The sequence below is a fragment of the Strigops habroptila genome, chromosome 11, assembly GCF_004027225.2.
Source record: "Strigops habroptila isolate Jane chromosome 11, bStrHab1.2.pri, whole genome shotgun sequence".
Classification (NCBI taxonomy): Eukaryota; Metazoa; Chordata; class Aves; order Psittaciformes; family Psittacidae; genus Strigops; species Strigops habroptila.
In genome coordinates this window covers 31,137,409-31,152,880 of record NC_046360.1, presented here as the reverse complement: position 1 = coordinate 31,152,880, position 15,472 = coordinate 31,137,409, and positions in this window count along the sequence as shown.

Genomic DNA, 15,472 nt, shown 5'->3' with positions numbered 1-15,472 from the left:
GAGGTTGTTATGTAGGTAGTCTATAAAAAACAGGCAATTTGGAATTCCTCTAAAGAACATAAACCCTAGATAGAGCTGCTAGTTACTTTGATAAAGACAGGTCTCAAGCTGAAGGTTTGATGTTTAAAACCCCCAAAAGGTGTCTGATCTATCTTTTTCTAAGGGATTACATAAGATAAAAGCTTGCACTGTAAGTCCCTATTTTAAGAAACAGAGTTGCTAGGAAGTTGCTAATACGGAAAGGCTAATTGTGCGTGCAATGAAAGTACCACTCCATTCACAAAATAAAGTGCTAACGTTTTAATAAGGGTTGAAAATTGTCTGCTCAGGACCTGTTGGAGGATATATGTCACTCAGGGGCTGCTGCCTCATCCCCCCAGCACTGTGGCTGCTTCTAGTCCAGCTTTAGCACCAGGATGTCCCATGGACATCATGGAAGTGCTGTTGTCACTTATAGTGATGTTGAGGGAGTAAGAGGGTGACATATCTAGGATTTGTACAGTTCAGTCTTCCCAAACTGTTCACATCTCAATTACTTCTTTCTGTTATTCAGTTCATCCTGTTTTCTTCCCGTTCCAGCCTCCAGTTTCTCCCCCAGACTTCCCATTTGCCTGCATCAAATAGCTTGTTTGCCCTGGGATATTGCCTCTTTCAGATGTTGGGATGCAGATGTCCAAGATACAATGCAGTTGCTCAACACTTCCTTTGCTGTCAGTGAAATGAGGCTTGCACCTCTCATTTAAGACACATTTCACATCTTAAAAGGGTTGCATCCCCTTTTGGTTGTGCCTACCTCTTTCTGTGGATTAGAAGTGTAGACCTGGACTGCTAATTTAAGCATTGCAATTGGTTGAATTTCTACAGTTTGGTGATCTTATTTGAAGTTTCGGGGGCTGAATCCAAAGCTGTGATATGTCACTCCACCATTGGATTTGCTGATTTATGTGAGCTAGATCCAGGAGGAGACATGTATTTTAATGTGCAATGTAGGAAAAGAGCGCTGAGCACCACCAAGACAGTGGGGACCCTATACCCAGCACTACCACTTGGCCTCGTGGCACAGGGTGGACTCCTCTCCTTTCCTCTCCTCTTCCTGGTCTGATGAAGGCATCTCACTCATACCATGCAGTCATGCGTTCCCACCCATGGCATTTCAAGTGCTCATTTTAATCATCAAGGTCTTGTATTCCTGGCTATGCAGCAAGTTATGTCTTTGTATAAGAACCTGTACCAGTATTAGGAACCAGATCCTCAGCTGATGTGAATCAGCATCACTTCATTAATGTAGCTACCCTGGTGCTATCAGTGTAGCTGGGCTGATTTACAGCAGGTGAGCTACTTTTTATTAAAACGTTCTTGATCTGTAAAATAAAGTTGCGAATAAGATGATGGTGACAGAAGGGGATAACCTGCTTTGTAGTACCTCGTTCGCTAACATTATAAATGATATGGAAATTCAGTTGATGTTTTGCCTTAAAAATATTAGTTAAATCATTGTGTCAACACATATTTTTTAATACACATCCTCCCTGTCAGATTTTACACTTAATCTTGGAGTCTATAGACAGCTCAAGAGCATCACTTTCTGCAGTGACTACTGCATCAAGGTCTCCTTTGCTGTTACATTCAGCTTGCATCTGTTTAAACACAAGGTAGGAGATAAATGATAGTGCGAAGCTTAAACATACATCATCAGGACTCTGATGTGAGGCTCTGGAAATGGCAGGCCAGATGGTGTAACACAAAACTCAGACATCACAGTTTGCCATGCCGTGCTCCAGTCCACCATACTAAAAATGGACTTCCCTGTGCACTTAGTCAATCATCTCTCTGGTGACCAGAAAGCAGGGGTCAAAACTAGAGGTGTCATGAAACAAAGGTTGTGGTCCTGCTCGGCAGCTGTTCAGCTCTCCAAATCTGGACATCGTCCTTGCTAGCTACAGAGATGAAATTAATAGTGGAAGGAGAGGATTCCAGATGATATTACAGGGTCAGAACAATCACTCTAACTTTTTATTTTTATTAACATAAAAGAAAATGTGTTTGCTAATCTTGTAGAAAAAAGTCAAGAATATAAACACCCATCTGGAATAATGTAGTATTAAAGAACTGGGTTTTTTGGAGGACATCAGAAAGATCAATACATACATAAGTTCCTGTGATGTTTGCTCTATGGAAACTATGTAAACACCATCCAGAGAAAAAAGTTAGCAACTACCTCACTTTATTTATGGGAGAAGAGTTAATCAGATAGAAGAGAGGAGTGGCAGAGCCAGAAGATACTGATTTGGATGAAAGGTTTTGACATTAATTTTGATTTATGATATACAACTGCATTTGAAATATGGCCACACTTCACATTTTTTACATGCTGACCTGAAGGCTATATTTAGCAACTAGTCCTGCTGCTGTACAGGACTCAAGATTGTATATAAGCAACTGTTAGGAGTAATTGTAGCTCATATTCATAATCATCAAATTAATCAATGTATCAATCAAAATTGATTTTATTTTACCAATTATTGATTAATAATCAAAGTATTTATATTTGGAGGACAGTTCATCACTTGAGTTTTCTGTGTGTGCAATTTCAGTGCAACCTGACAGTTTAATTCTTTTGAAATAATTTGAAAGCAGCCCTCAGTAAGGGTCCTTTGCTCCACTTGTAGCAGTGCAAACGCTGCAATAACACAGTAGTGAACTGAGTTTTCTGGTGCTAAAGGCAAGCAAGGAAAAGAAAAGAACCGCAGCTTGCATCAGCAGATCAAACACCTCACAAACCCACTGAATTTGAAATGTTGCTCCTAGTTATCAGAAGAATGTTTGTTATATTATGCAGGGCAGGTTTGTTTGCTAAACTCTGCCAACTGGGGAAAAACATTGTATGCGGAATTTGTTTTGATTTAGCAAGGTAAGTTATTCCTTGCACTGATACACTTGACTTTGCAGTAGAAGAAAAGGTTTCTTCACTCATAAAATGCTCATCCCTATGACATTTTGTTTTATCAAGCAGCAACTTCGGCTTGTGTGTGAAGAGTGGAAAAGATTCAAGTAAAACATACTATCATTTTTTTAAATTTGCTTCGATTTACTATTCTTTCTCTATTTTCAAACTGCCCTGAGCACAGATAGGGCTGAGTAAGAGGCCAATCACAGAATCATAGAGTCATAGAATAGTTAGGGTTGGAAAGGACCTTAAGATCATCTAGTTCCAACCCCCCTGCCATGGGCAGGGACACCTTGCCCTAAACCATGTGGTCCAAGGCTCTGTCCAACCTGGCCTTGAACACCGCCAGGGATGTACTTTAAAGCTCGTTTACCAACACTGATCTGTGCACTATGAAATCCAGTTTAACCTGAAATCGGACTACAAGAAACTTTAATAATTTCCCTACTATCTCCATGCAGAGGTTATACTTGCTCAGCTGGGTACGTTCTTTCAACAACGTGATGGATACACTGGCACAGACTAATGCTGTCCCACTTCAAACAGATTCAGAGTTGTTTCCTGAATACAGGTAAGTGGAACTGGTTTTAATTCTTTACTTTACAAGGAATAGACGATTATTTGTTGTCTAAAAAGAGATTTTTGGAAGCACATGTTGACAGTACAGTTATTGGAGTAGGCCAGCAAATGTAGAATCAGCCTGCTTTGGAAGTGTAGAGTTAAGCTGAATTTTATTTACGGGAGCAAAACACCACAAGCCCATTGGTATTTTATAGAGCTTTGTTTTGATAGATTATTGATTTTGGCTACAGGGGATATAGCCCCTGTTGAGAAAGCACCAAACTCGCACTGAATAAAATTGTCAAAAGCCTTAAAACCAGTACTGAGGGACTGGCTAGCTCTAACTGCAGTGCTTCAAATGGAGTGGGGAAGATATGCCTTATTGCCTTCAGACCTCTGGAAACAGTTATGTGTATTAAATACTGGAATAACTTGATATTTTAAAAGCTTATATGCTCATCCAAGTAAAATGGGTTTAGAAGACTGCTGGGAGTTTCATTATTTTATGACTAAATCGATACCCAGATTTATGTCTTTTGGACATAGAAACTTGAATTTAATTGAGAAAATGGATCTAATGAGGATAGACTTTTTTTATGCAGGTGCCCTTGTTTAAAAACACACATGCACACAATTCTATACCACATGGAAAAAAAAAGGAGCAGCTTAGTTTTAAGGGTTGAATATACCCACTCAAGAGGGTAACACCTCTAAAATACTGAGGAACAGACGACGACAGAGAAATGGTGGTATTTCTGAACACCTGAGAAACCAAAGAACTTCTTTTTTTTCTCCTGAATATGAAATTAATTCGTTAACACAGAAATGCATATTGTTTTCCAACCTATCAGTGAAAGTAATGGCCACATGGCAATAACCTGACCATCAAAATCAGCGCTACTACTGATTCAAGTGCAGCATCAGTATTTATTTCCTACTTTCCCATTCTCTGGCAAATGTGTGATATTTATGGTATGCTTTTTCTAATACAAGCTATTATCTATAGTGAAGAAAATCAGAAGGAATCTGTATTTAATATATTTAGCTGAATTCTGTTCCCTGTACGGAATCAATTTTAAAAAAAGCCCCAGACAAGTATGTATGCATGTGCTTAATTTTATTCCCATCTTCAAGACCAACTTTAGACCACATGCTTTGCCAAATCGAAAGCAAAATGCAGAGTAACCCCATTGACTTCAGTGAAATAACTTGTGATTCAGTCCAATATATTTGTCTCAGTATGTGTTTCATTGGCTATAATAGGCAGAAACTATTTATGACACAAATTTCCTGGACTTTTACAGGCACAGTTAGCGCTCTGAAGGGCAGAAGAAAACTAGTAGGAAAAGCTAACAAGTATAGAAACATAGATGGAGAAGTCATTAACATTTCATTTCTTCTATACATATACTCACACACACACACAAATGACTCTCCGCTGGGAACGTACACATCTTGAAAATTTAAATTACACACTGAGAATAGGTTTATGTTGCAATGTACTGCAAGAAATTTTCAAGTTTATAGTTGGCAAGAAATTAGCATTTACTATATAGAGAGACAACATGATGGAGTATATTTTGCTTTTTATGCTAAACTTCCATTGATTGCCATGGGAATATTCTGTGTGGAAAGGCGGTAGGAGCTGTGCCTTTAACAGTAAACAACAGTGATAGTCAGTGATGTTTCTGTCTGCACTGAAATAAAGTGCTAATAAAAAAAATCTGTGTTCTTATTGTTTAAAAGCCACCGTCGGTAGAGTTTTGTTTTCCCTACTGACTTGAACAGTAAACTTCTGTAAACAAAGTCTGACGTGCCTATTTTATTAAATGTAATTTAAACGAGCACTCTGAAAAAAACCCCAAAGACGCCTTCAGTGAAAAGATGCAAGGGATGGGAATCAGAAAGTCTCAGACAGCACTGCTTTTCCCATGTAATTTCAGGCATAGTCGTTGAGTTTTCTATTCCTTGCAGAAATATCATGGAGCCACGTTCACATGAGGTGCTTGGGACAGGGTGAGGACAAGTTGTGATGGTGCTCGGCATCATGCTCACCAGAGCTGCTGTGGTTGTGGGTCCCATGCTTTTGTGAGCTGTACCCAAACCCCTGCAACACCTCCCAGCAGATCAGGAGACTAAGCAAGAGCTGCACATTTCTCCAGTGCCTCCTCCCTCCCTCTGAACTCTCCTGCATACCAGTCAATGTCTATTTTCCTTCCAATGCCAGCCAGGAATTTTAATGACTGTTAATGTGATTTATGCATAGGCTTCAAGGATAACACAGACCCTGCAGTGGCACACGGTGTCTACTCCACCTATCCAGCCAAACGGACCAAACATCACTTTTATTGGGCAGTCAGATTTGTCCCTGAAATTAATGGCAGATTGGGGTGCAGGTATAAGCCTGCACATAGCGTGCAGAGCATCGACTGCAGCAGATAATGACGGGGAGAGGAGCCAGCAGTGTGCCTCTGCTGCTCTCAGGATCATGTCTAGGGAAACACTCCATGGTCCAGGCTGGCCGGAGCATCCGCAATTGTGCAGCTGCAGATACTTCTGTAAATAGCTCCCAATAAAAATAAGTCTCCAGAATGAATAACTGCAGGCTGTACACTTTGTATCTATTACTGCTCACTGTGCTGATAGAAATTCCCCGGCAAGTCTGTCTTGTTTTATTCAGGCGAGCAGATTTCTATTGGAGTTAAGGGCATGACCGTCATGTACAGTGAGTGGGATTTGTGCATTGCTTTGCCCCGAGTAATCTTATAGGGAAGTGACTCCTGTGACGAGCCTATCGGATGTCCTGCACAACGCAAACTGTATAATATTGTCCTGTGACTCCTGAGTGAAGTCTGACTGTTGCTAACTAATTCTGCAAGTGGCGTGCTCAGGAGGAATTAGCTGCTTTTTAAAAATAGATTACTTCCCATCACATTCCAGTATTTTTACTGAGTGTTTTTCGCACGAATTTTCTGTCTCACTGATACCAACATTTCTGAAGATTTATTTTTTTTTTTTTATAAACAACATATGATTAAAAAAAAAGAAACCCTGAAAGAAAATCTGTACAGATAGTGCCAGGAACTGTGGAGCACTGGAAGTAGGAACACTTTTCTGCATTGATGCAGGTTCAAAATGGATCCTATTTTCCTGAAATGTGTGCATGAAGGAGGAACACAGACTGAAATCACTGTAATGGCTATCAATATCTTTCAGGTCAGTTGTGCCCATAAGATGTGCTGCAAGGACCAGTTCAGCATCTTCATGTCAGGGACAGTTCTGAGGCAGAGAGCAGCACTGTCCAGCAAGGGCACATCTCTGTGCAGGGGATACAGGACCAGACCAAAGCTTAAACTTCTGCCATAACATCACCTTAATGAACCCACTCACAGCCTTTCTTAGAGTGGTAATAGGATGTAAAATATACATTGGAAGACAAAGGATACATTTTTGGCTGTTAGTAGCAGTTTGTAATGGGATAGTCAGCATGACTCGAATGGTCCCATCCTTCTCACCCCTACAAAGAATACCCAAGAGAGGGCAATTCATTTGGCCTCTCTTCAGAGAAGAAGGAGTCTTTCAGCATCGTGATTAAATCTACCCAAACTGCTTAAAAAAGAGTCTGCACTTTCATGCTAGAGCAATTTGCATTAGGTTTTTGCCAAGATGTCTTTTTTTTTTTTCAGGCGTGTTTTTTTGCTTTATTCTGTACATGAATAGAGTCCAGGTAAAATATTTTTAATTCATTTCAGGCTGGATTAGTTATTGGAAAAAAAGAGATATTTTTTTTCCTTGTTGTTACTTGATTTAATTAGTGCTCTGTTTTTAAAGTGGCAAGCCAAGTTTTGCCAAGTCTGGCTCTCTGACTCATGCTAACAGGGTTTTATAGCCCCACCTGCATCTGAGAGAAGGAAAAAAGCCCCAAAGCTTTATTTTTAACTCCATGTACATACCTCGTCCATTCCATTACAACACACAAATCCCAGTTCACACTGTCCATGGGGCACTGGTGAGCCATGGGGTCTGCAGGATACCACTGCTGCAGGCAGGGACGGTGCAGGCACACACAGGCACACAGGATGCTCACTGTTGTACCTTGTTTGCTATAGACTGTGTGCAAACGACCTTGAGGGACAGAGAGCTTTTAATTTTGTATTGTTAATATTCTTCTTCTCTTATAGGAATTTGTGCCTCTGCATCCCTCCAGCGGTTGAGTACCATGCAAGTGGATCCGGGGCTGCCTGCAGTGGGTGACCGAAAATCTCTCTTATTTACCCAACCTCCACATGAGGTCTGTGAATAGAAAACACGTAACTGTGATTCTTTTGGCTTTATCTTTTTTCCTTTTCTTTTTCCTCTTTTCCTACTTTCTTTTCCCTTTCTTAAGCCAAAGGCCCATGGCTGAAGCTGTGCTCTGCACTCCTGGATTATGTGGAGATGTTGATGGAGGCTGCGGGGCTGAGCATGTGAATGTGCATGTGTGTGCAGAGCTGGCCCCAGCTGACAGCCCCCTTCCCACCTCACAGACCCCGAGGCAGGTCTCCCTCTGTTGGCTAGCCTGGAAAATTGGTACGAACCTTTAATCCACTTGGAAAAATCTCATATTTACCATTGCTGAGGCTTTTTGCAGGATGGGGACTGTCATGGTGAGTCTCTACAGTTCAAAAAGGTTTTGAGTAAAAAAGGTTTTTTTCTTTTTTAATTAGGAAAACTGTCCAGGTTTTGACATTTTAAAATTTTCCTTTTGCTTTAAAATTTTGATTTTTTTATTCTTTGTGCTCACAATAATCGAAATTCTGTAAGGTAAAATCTTCTTTTTTATGAAATTAAGATTTCAAAATGAAATGAGTGATTTGCTTTAACTCTGCTTTTTTCCCAAAGGTCAGCTCAAAAATGATTGAATTTTTTTTAATGTCTCCTTTCTTTATCCTGAACAGAGGCAGAAATGAACACCGAGATGTCACAACCTCTGACAAGTCGGGACAACTCCATCTTCCCAGGCTCTGCACTGAACAATCCTCCTGTGAAGGTGTTTGGGTCTCCTCTCATCCTCCCTCCCTCTGTGGGTACAAAACCTCCATGCTGGAGGATGGGGGATGGAGATGAGTGCTCCCAGAGGTGGCTGATTTCCTCCTCCTGTACCTCTCAGGGCCAGGATAACCTGGCATGGGGGTTGCTCGTCAGCTCTCCCACCACCTTGCCTCATTCCATTGGCCTGCGAGGGTCCTGATCCCATTCTTCCCAATGCCGCTGGCAACCTCCCCGCTGGCTTTGGCAGGAACAGGCCTTTCGCTGTTGATTTTTTGCCTGTCAATCAGTTACTTTGACATCTAAATGTCAAATGACACCACATGGCATTTTCTTTTTCTTTTCTTTCTTTTTTTTTTTTCTTTGCTTGTAATTTAATTGCAAGCACAAAATGGTGGGTGCAGCGCGAAGGGTTTTGAGAGAATGTATCATTAGCAAATTCAATTAGCTGGCACTTGTTCTTGCTGGCATGGAGGGCTCTGACGGTGCCAGGGAGGCTGCTGCCATGCAGAGGGGGCCACGGCGGAGCAGCAGCTCTCCCAGGCTTTCTGCCTCACCTTTTCTTCCTATCCTTTGGGAGCAGGAGATCTGTCCTTCCTAAACAGCTCAGGAGAAGAGCCTGTGCAGTCAAATTCTTCCTCTGCAACGATAATAATACAAGGGTCTGTCCTGCTTCCAGGAATTGTCTTACTGTACCAGCAAATCAGCATTTCTTCAATTGTAACATCATTCCTGGAAATAGTGTTACATGACATGCCCTCGCTGCCTGTCTCGTTGTGAATGAGAATACAGCAAAGCTCATGTTTTCCATTGTTGAAATACTAGCATAAATCTTTCACTAATGCACTGCTGTCTTTTATTATAACAGTCACTGCAGCATAGAAAAGTACGTCAAATCTCTCCTTGTTGGTACAGTCAGTTGTTGGCATCGCCCTGACATGTTGTTTCTTTCCTTAAAATGGCTTTGTAAAGGGACTAAAATGAGTTGCTCAGCCTCTGGCAGCACCTTTGCGTGTTTTGACAAATCTGAGGCTTCAATGTTGTACGTAAGAAGGTTCAAAACAGTGGGAAAACAGAGTTCTAATGATAGGTTTTGACAAAAGTCAGCCCCATGTCAGAAGTGGCGGTCCCGGATCTCATTATTGGGGCAGATTCTGCTCTGGTGCCTGGATAGCGAGAGGGAGGTGATGTGAGGGGTGAGGGCAGGCTCCTGGGGAGGGATGTCCCTTTGGTGGTGGGGTGGCTGGGAGCATCCATCCTGTGCCTTCAGGATGCTTGTGCATCCTCTGCAACACGCATGGATGAGTCCTCCCCGGCAGCAGTCAGCAGAGACCCTCACTCCAATGTGTGGATGACAGCTTGCAGGAGCAGACGATAAGGCACAGCTGTGCTTAAGTCAAAATCAGCTGTCCTTTGCAAAGGATAGATTTAGGTTGACCTATGAGAGCAGCAATTTGGGACCTGCCTTTGCCTCTGTTTTCTAATGGGAGGCTAAGGTCGCTCGGAGATATGAAGGTACCTTTGTGCTTTATGCTTCCCCTTCAAAACAGTATTTCTGTTGTGTTGGAAGGGGACCTAACAGTTGGAGACTTGAGGCTGGTTAAGCAAATAGTTATATAGAGAAATAGTAAAGCCACACTGAAGGAGTCAATGACTGGCCACCTGAACCCTGTATCCCTCTGTTTGTGCCTTCTCCCATCATTTCTCTTGTGTTGATTTTGTTGCCTTCATATGTTGTAAGCTCTTCAAACAGGCTTATGCCTTCTTGGATGTCTGTGTGGCCCCTGTGGCTTTTGAATGCTTCCCCAGTTGAAGAAATCACTCTTTTTCATGATGAAAGGCTTCAACGCAGCTTCCAGCAGCACCAGGAGCTGGGCCTGCCCTGCTGCCAGGGGCAGGGCTGCTGAGGCAAAAGGACCCGGTGCTTCACCCCAGGCTGACAGGACCAGCCAGTGGGGAATGACCATGAGTAAAGGAAACAAAACACAGAGGGAGGGAAAGTTAACTGGGGTAAAGCCTGTTCATCTGCAAAGTGCTTATCCTCACCACCCTTCCTCTGACCAGTGCTTGGCTGGTGCCTTGCTGTCTCCATTGCTCCACGTGCAGTACAGGGAGCTCCCGTCACCATTCCAGCCAGTACACTGGCTTTTCCCTACTGCTTAAAAATCGCTGTATTTAAAACTGTTTCTTCTCTCTCTGCAACAGGTGAATGCAGCTCCTTTCAAATAAGCAAAGGGCACAGCCTGATGCAGCTCTCCCCTTGGTTCACTTTCTCTCCAAGCTTTGCTTCTTCTGGGCAAGAAGGAACTTCTTACCTCTAAGACCCTCCTCCTACACTCTGGATTGGGAAAAGCTGCTTCTCCTGAAGGCAAAGATTCTTGCTAGGTGTGGAGAATGGCTTGTCTCATAGGTCCCTACAGTAGTGTGGGCAGCAATGCCAAACTGCTGCAAAGCTCCAGTCCTCTTCAAAATGAGGCTAGCTCATATCCTGTGTTTTCCTGTTTCTCTGCTTCTTGGTTTTCAAACTACGTAATTCAGAAGTGGATGTCCCTTCAGTGCCCAAGACAGCTGTGTAAAGGACACATTAACATTTTTTCCAGATGGGGAAACTGAGGCACGAGTCATGTGTGTGTCAGCAGGATTGCAAATAGATTCTGTAGCAGGACTGGAATTAAATTGTGCCTCAGATGAAAGTTTTCTCCCTTAGGGCATCAGACAGCCTAATCTCATCTCCTTGAGATGCAGCCATCTCAAAACTACTGCAGTTCATTGGGAGGACAAGCTCTGCTCCAGCCCTTCTCCAAGGGCACTGGCAGAAGGGAGATCCCTGCCTCCCAGGACTGCTTCTGATGCCCCCTGCAAAAGACTGCAGAGCATTTGGCATAGATGCAAACAAGCAGAAAGTGTTTGGCAAAGCTCCTTGGCATTTTTTGTTTCTTTTTTTCCTACTCTGCACAAGATGTTTTACAGCCTTTGTGAGCCCATGTAGATGCTGGTTTCTGACATGTGGAGTGCTTGAGAATGCAGGCTGTTGCTGAAGCCTTGGGAGAGCAGCTGGCCTTTAAACCCAGCTTTATAGGAAGGAAACCTCTCTGGTCCCGCTGGAGGGAGGTACAATCTTGTGACACTTAGTGGAGATACATCAGGTTTCGTTTGGTCAAAGGGAGAGTATTTCCAAGGAAACAAGAGGGGTTTAGGAGTGTTCCAAAGCCAAGGCAAGGCAAAAAATTTTCAGTCCAATTGTCTGTCTTTCCCAGGCTAGTTTTATGAGGAGGCCCTAAGATGTGAAAGAGGAGTGATCTTGTTCAGCCCGAAAAATAAAATTAACACCAGTATGAAAAGGACCGAAGCCCAGAGAACCTCAAGTGTCTTATGTATTTTTAATTGAAGGATGCAAAGGCTCAGCCCAAGATGTAACTGAGGTCCATTTGGAATAATGTATTTCGTACTTTCCTATGAGAAGAAAGTAGAGTAAGATCCCTTTGGATTGAGGCAAGCCCTTTTTAAGTGCAATAAAGGAGAAAAGGGATGTTCTTTCTCTTCCTTCGCTTGCAGCACTTTATACCCCGTTCTAGGTCTTTTCCCCTCAGTCCTGTGATTTCTCTTTTAGGCAGGTAACTCCATCCTCACAAGTCAGACTGCCCTTCCTTTTCTTTCTGTTTCAGTGCTTAGCACCATTACAGTTCCCAGACAAAGTTCAACAAAAAACTGTATCCCACTAGCCAGGAACAAGCCTGGATTTTACCACCTCCTTCCTTGAAACTGATGCTCATGTTTCTGTTTCTTGCCAGCAACTTTGAAGTTCATTTTGAGTCTCTGTACGTTTGTTTTGTGCCTTGTGTGCATTTTGATCCCCTCTCTTTCTCTCTCCCACTCCAGCCCTGCACACCAGCTCACCCTCTTGCTGTTGGCATCCCTGGTACATTACCTCTGGAGTTTCAGAGGGGTTGTTAGAGAGCACTGAATGACAAAACCTGGCTAACCTGGGTTGTAATGGATGGCTGCAGCATCTGCCAGCAGTGGCTGCTGTAGGTAAACCAGAGCACTGACATTTATACCACTTAAGTTGCCTCACTTTCCTGAGTGAATCTCCATAGAGTTGTTTCTCTAGGTGTGACTGTTTAGAGTACAGTCCTCCCTGTAAGTTAGATATTCCGCAATAAAATAGACTTCAGCAACTTCATTACTATATATAAAGTTTCCCTCAAACCTTTTTCGAACGAAGTCCTGTCTCCTCCCTAGGAAGCATCTGCTTCCCATTGCCAAATTCTTCTGCGTTCCTGTCCCTTTGGTCGTGTTTTCTCTGAATCCTTTAAAAAATGTGCATTTTGGCTGCGCGGTCATGCCAAGGAGTGTGAGAGTTTGCACATTTCAAGCAAGGATTGGCCCGTCTCGAATTGGTGCATCCAGAGAACCTGTCACAAGTTCCTTGAAGCACTTCTGCCTTCTGTTGTGCTGGCACTGAGCTGACGGGCGCTCATTTTGCATGTCTCGGCTCTGCTCTTGGCTGGTGAGGATATTTGCAAGGCTGGATATTTCTGGTTCTACTCCACAGAAGCCTTAAATGGAGTATTTGCTGTGCCCTGCCTTACAAAAAGGAGCCTAGTAATAAAACTTTGAAGGCTCCTGCTCAAAACCCTCATGTCAGACCTGCCTGGGTGGTGGTATGTCTCTCTCCCTGTTTGCTGATGGAGTTTCTGAATTTTTTGGCTGTCACCGCACTCCCTTAGCTCCCCTGCAGAACTTCTCCCTTTGCCTTACCAATGGGTTTCATAGGGTTTATTAATGCCACTTCTTCTTATACCGTTCAAGTCATCTTCTACACATGGATTCAAAGATTTGGAAGTGGCTTGAAAGGCAGTTCAAACCATGTGCTCTTGTGCAGGTCTGCGCTGATGCTGTTCCTTACACCCTGAAACACCCCATAGGGCTGACAGCAGAAAGTGCTTATGGTCTCAAACTCAAGAGTAGGTCCTTTTCCATGAAATGATGTCTTTGGAGCCTTAAAAGCTACATTTCTGCTCAGCCCCTTAGGACTTTCCCTTCTAGTGGTGGCAGTAGGAGCCTGTGCTGACCGATCAGCAAACACCAGCAGCTGTATAGATCAGTATCATGCAGAATGAGCCACATCCCTTGAGGTTACCAAACTTGAGGTGATAGCATATGGATGCAGGTCTATCATCTGCCTCATCTGTCAGTGGTGACTTAATTATCTGGCACCTAGAATCCTCTTACTGCCCAAACAGAAGTAAGAGGAATGACTGATTTAAAACCTCCTTTCTCCAAGTAGATGCCGATCTTGGGTTGCCAGGTAATTTTAATGGTGCCTTCTGACCTTAAGGGGGATGAATCTAAGCTAAATATCAGACATTTGGATCTCAGCAAAGTTCAGATTTCCAAAATGAAGAAATACAAATAGCTAGAAAGGCGATGCTGTGCCTTCTCTGGATGGCTGAACAAGTGCCATTAGCGCTTGAGTGTATTCCCAACTAGATATAAAAGGAATCAGGAGTGTTAAGGAAAAACAGAGTAAAGTGAATGCCTATTACAGCTGTCGCAATAGGAAAGTTGCAACATTTGCTTGTAGGAAAAGATGCAGAAGCACACAGAGTACCTGTTAGTGTGAGCGAAGCCAGACTTGGGCAGGATTTCAAGTGTTACAGACACAATCCTGAAGGCTATATGCAGAGCAGCGTGACTTTTCCATGATGTTGGTTAAGAAGACGTGCCATTGCAAATTCTTTCTTTTCTTTTTTTCTTTTTCTTTTTTTTTTCTTCTTTTAAGGCTGCTTAAATTTTCTTGGGCCTTTATAGATTAGACACAGTTTAGGAGTGTTCAGTATGCTGGGGGACTGAACCGAGGGAACAGAGTCTTTGTCTGTGTTATAAGCACAGCTTGTCCCTTGTCCCCTGCCCCCCACTGCAGATTATATTTCTAGCTGGGAAGTAAAGTTCTCGGAAGAAAAAAATCCACCCTTGTTCCCTTTGTTCTGCTTTCCTGTTTGCCGGATGTATAGTCTTATACTTCTCCCTCTTTTGTCTTTAAAATTAGGAGTTCTCTGAGTCAGAAATAGTCTCCTCCCATGCCTATAAAACACTGGTTGTGACAGAGCCATTACAGACAAAGACTGGGGGGGTTTATTCCACCAGATATTCTGGAGTTTGGGGAAAAATACCATTTCGGATAGATGTTAGAAAATGAAAGAACTCGTGTAGAAGGATTGTCAAAGAAAATTAATTCTTAAAAAAACAAATAAATGTAAGGTTTCTGTTCTAGTTCTTATTTTAATGAAATGGAACAGATGGTCGACCTGAATCTCAAGGACTTCCCAGGCTCCCAGACAAGTTCCTGGGTCATTCTTCTTTCTGTGGGCTGCAAAAGCCCCATGAAGCCCTCCATGGAAATGAGCAGTTCCCAGCACTGCCTTGCCTGTGATGCTGCAAGGTCTGCTTTAGCGAATGATCACTCTGACATGAACAACAGTGTTACTGGAAAATTTCTGCTTAACTTTAGCTCTAATAATTATTCATCTTCTAAAGGTGTTAACAAATAACATTGGTTCTGGCTTTGTCTTAAGGAGGTATCAACCACAATTACTCTTTGCCCACTCTCCATCCTTTCTTGCTTCTTGGAACATAGAGGCATTGCTATAAACATCTGTGAGTCTAAATGTGGATTTCTACATACACATAGATACTCAAGTGCACAAATGGACATTTTGTCACATCATACCATAATGTGTCATATAACTTCATATGATGTTGCATGTCTCCAATGAGAAGACACAATCTTCCACCCTTATTAATCAAAGTGAAGCATCAAAGGTTAACTTCTTTCTGTCTGAAATTTGCACGGAATATGTTAGATCTGACTTTACTGTGCCATGATAAACTTTGCTTAGTGTATCTCGTATAAAGGTAAAATACATTTTCCAT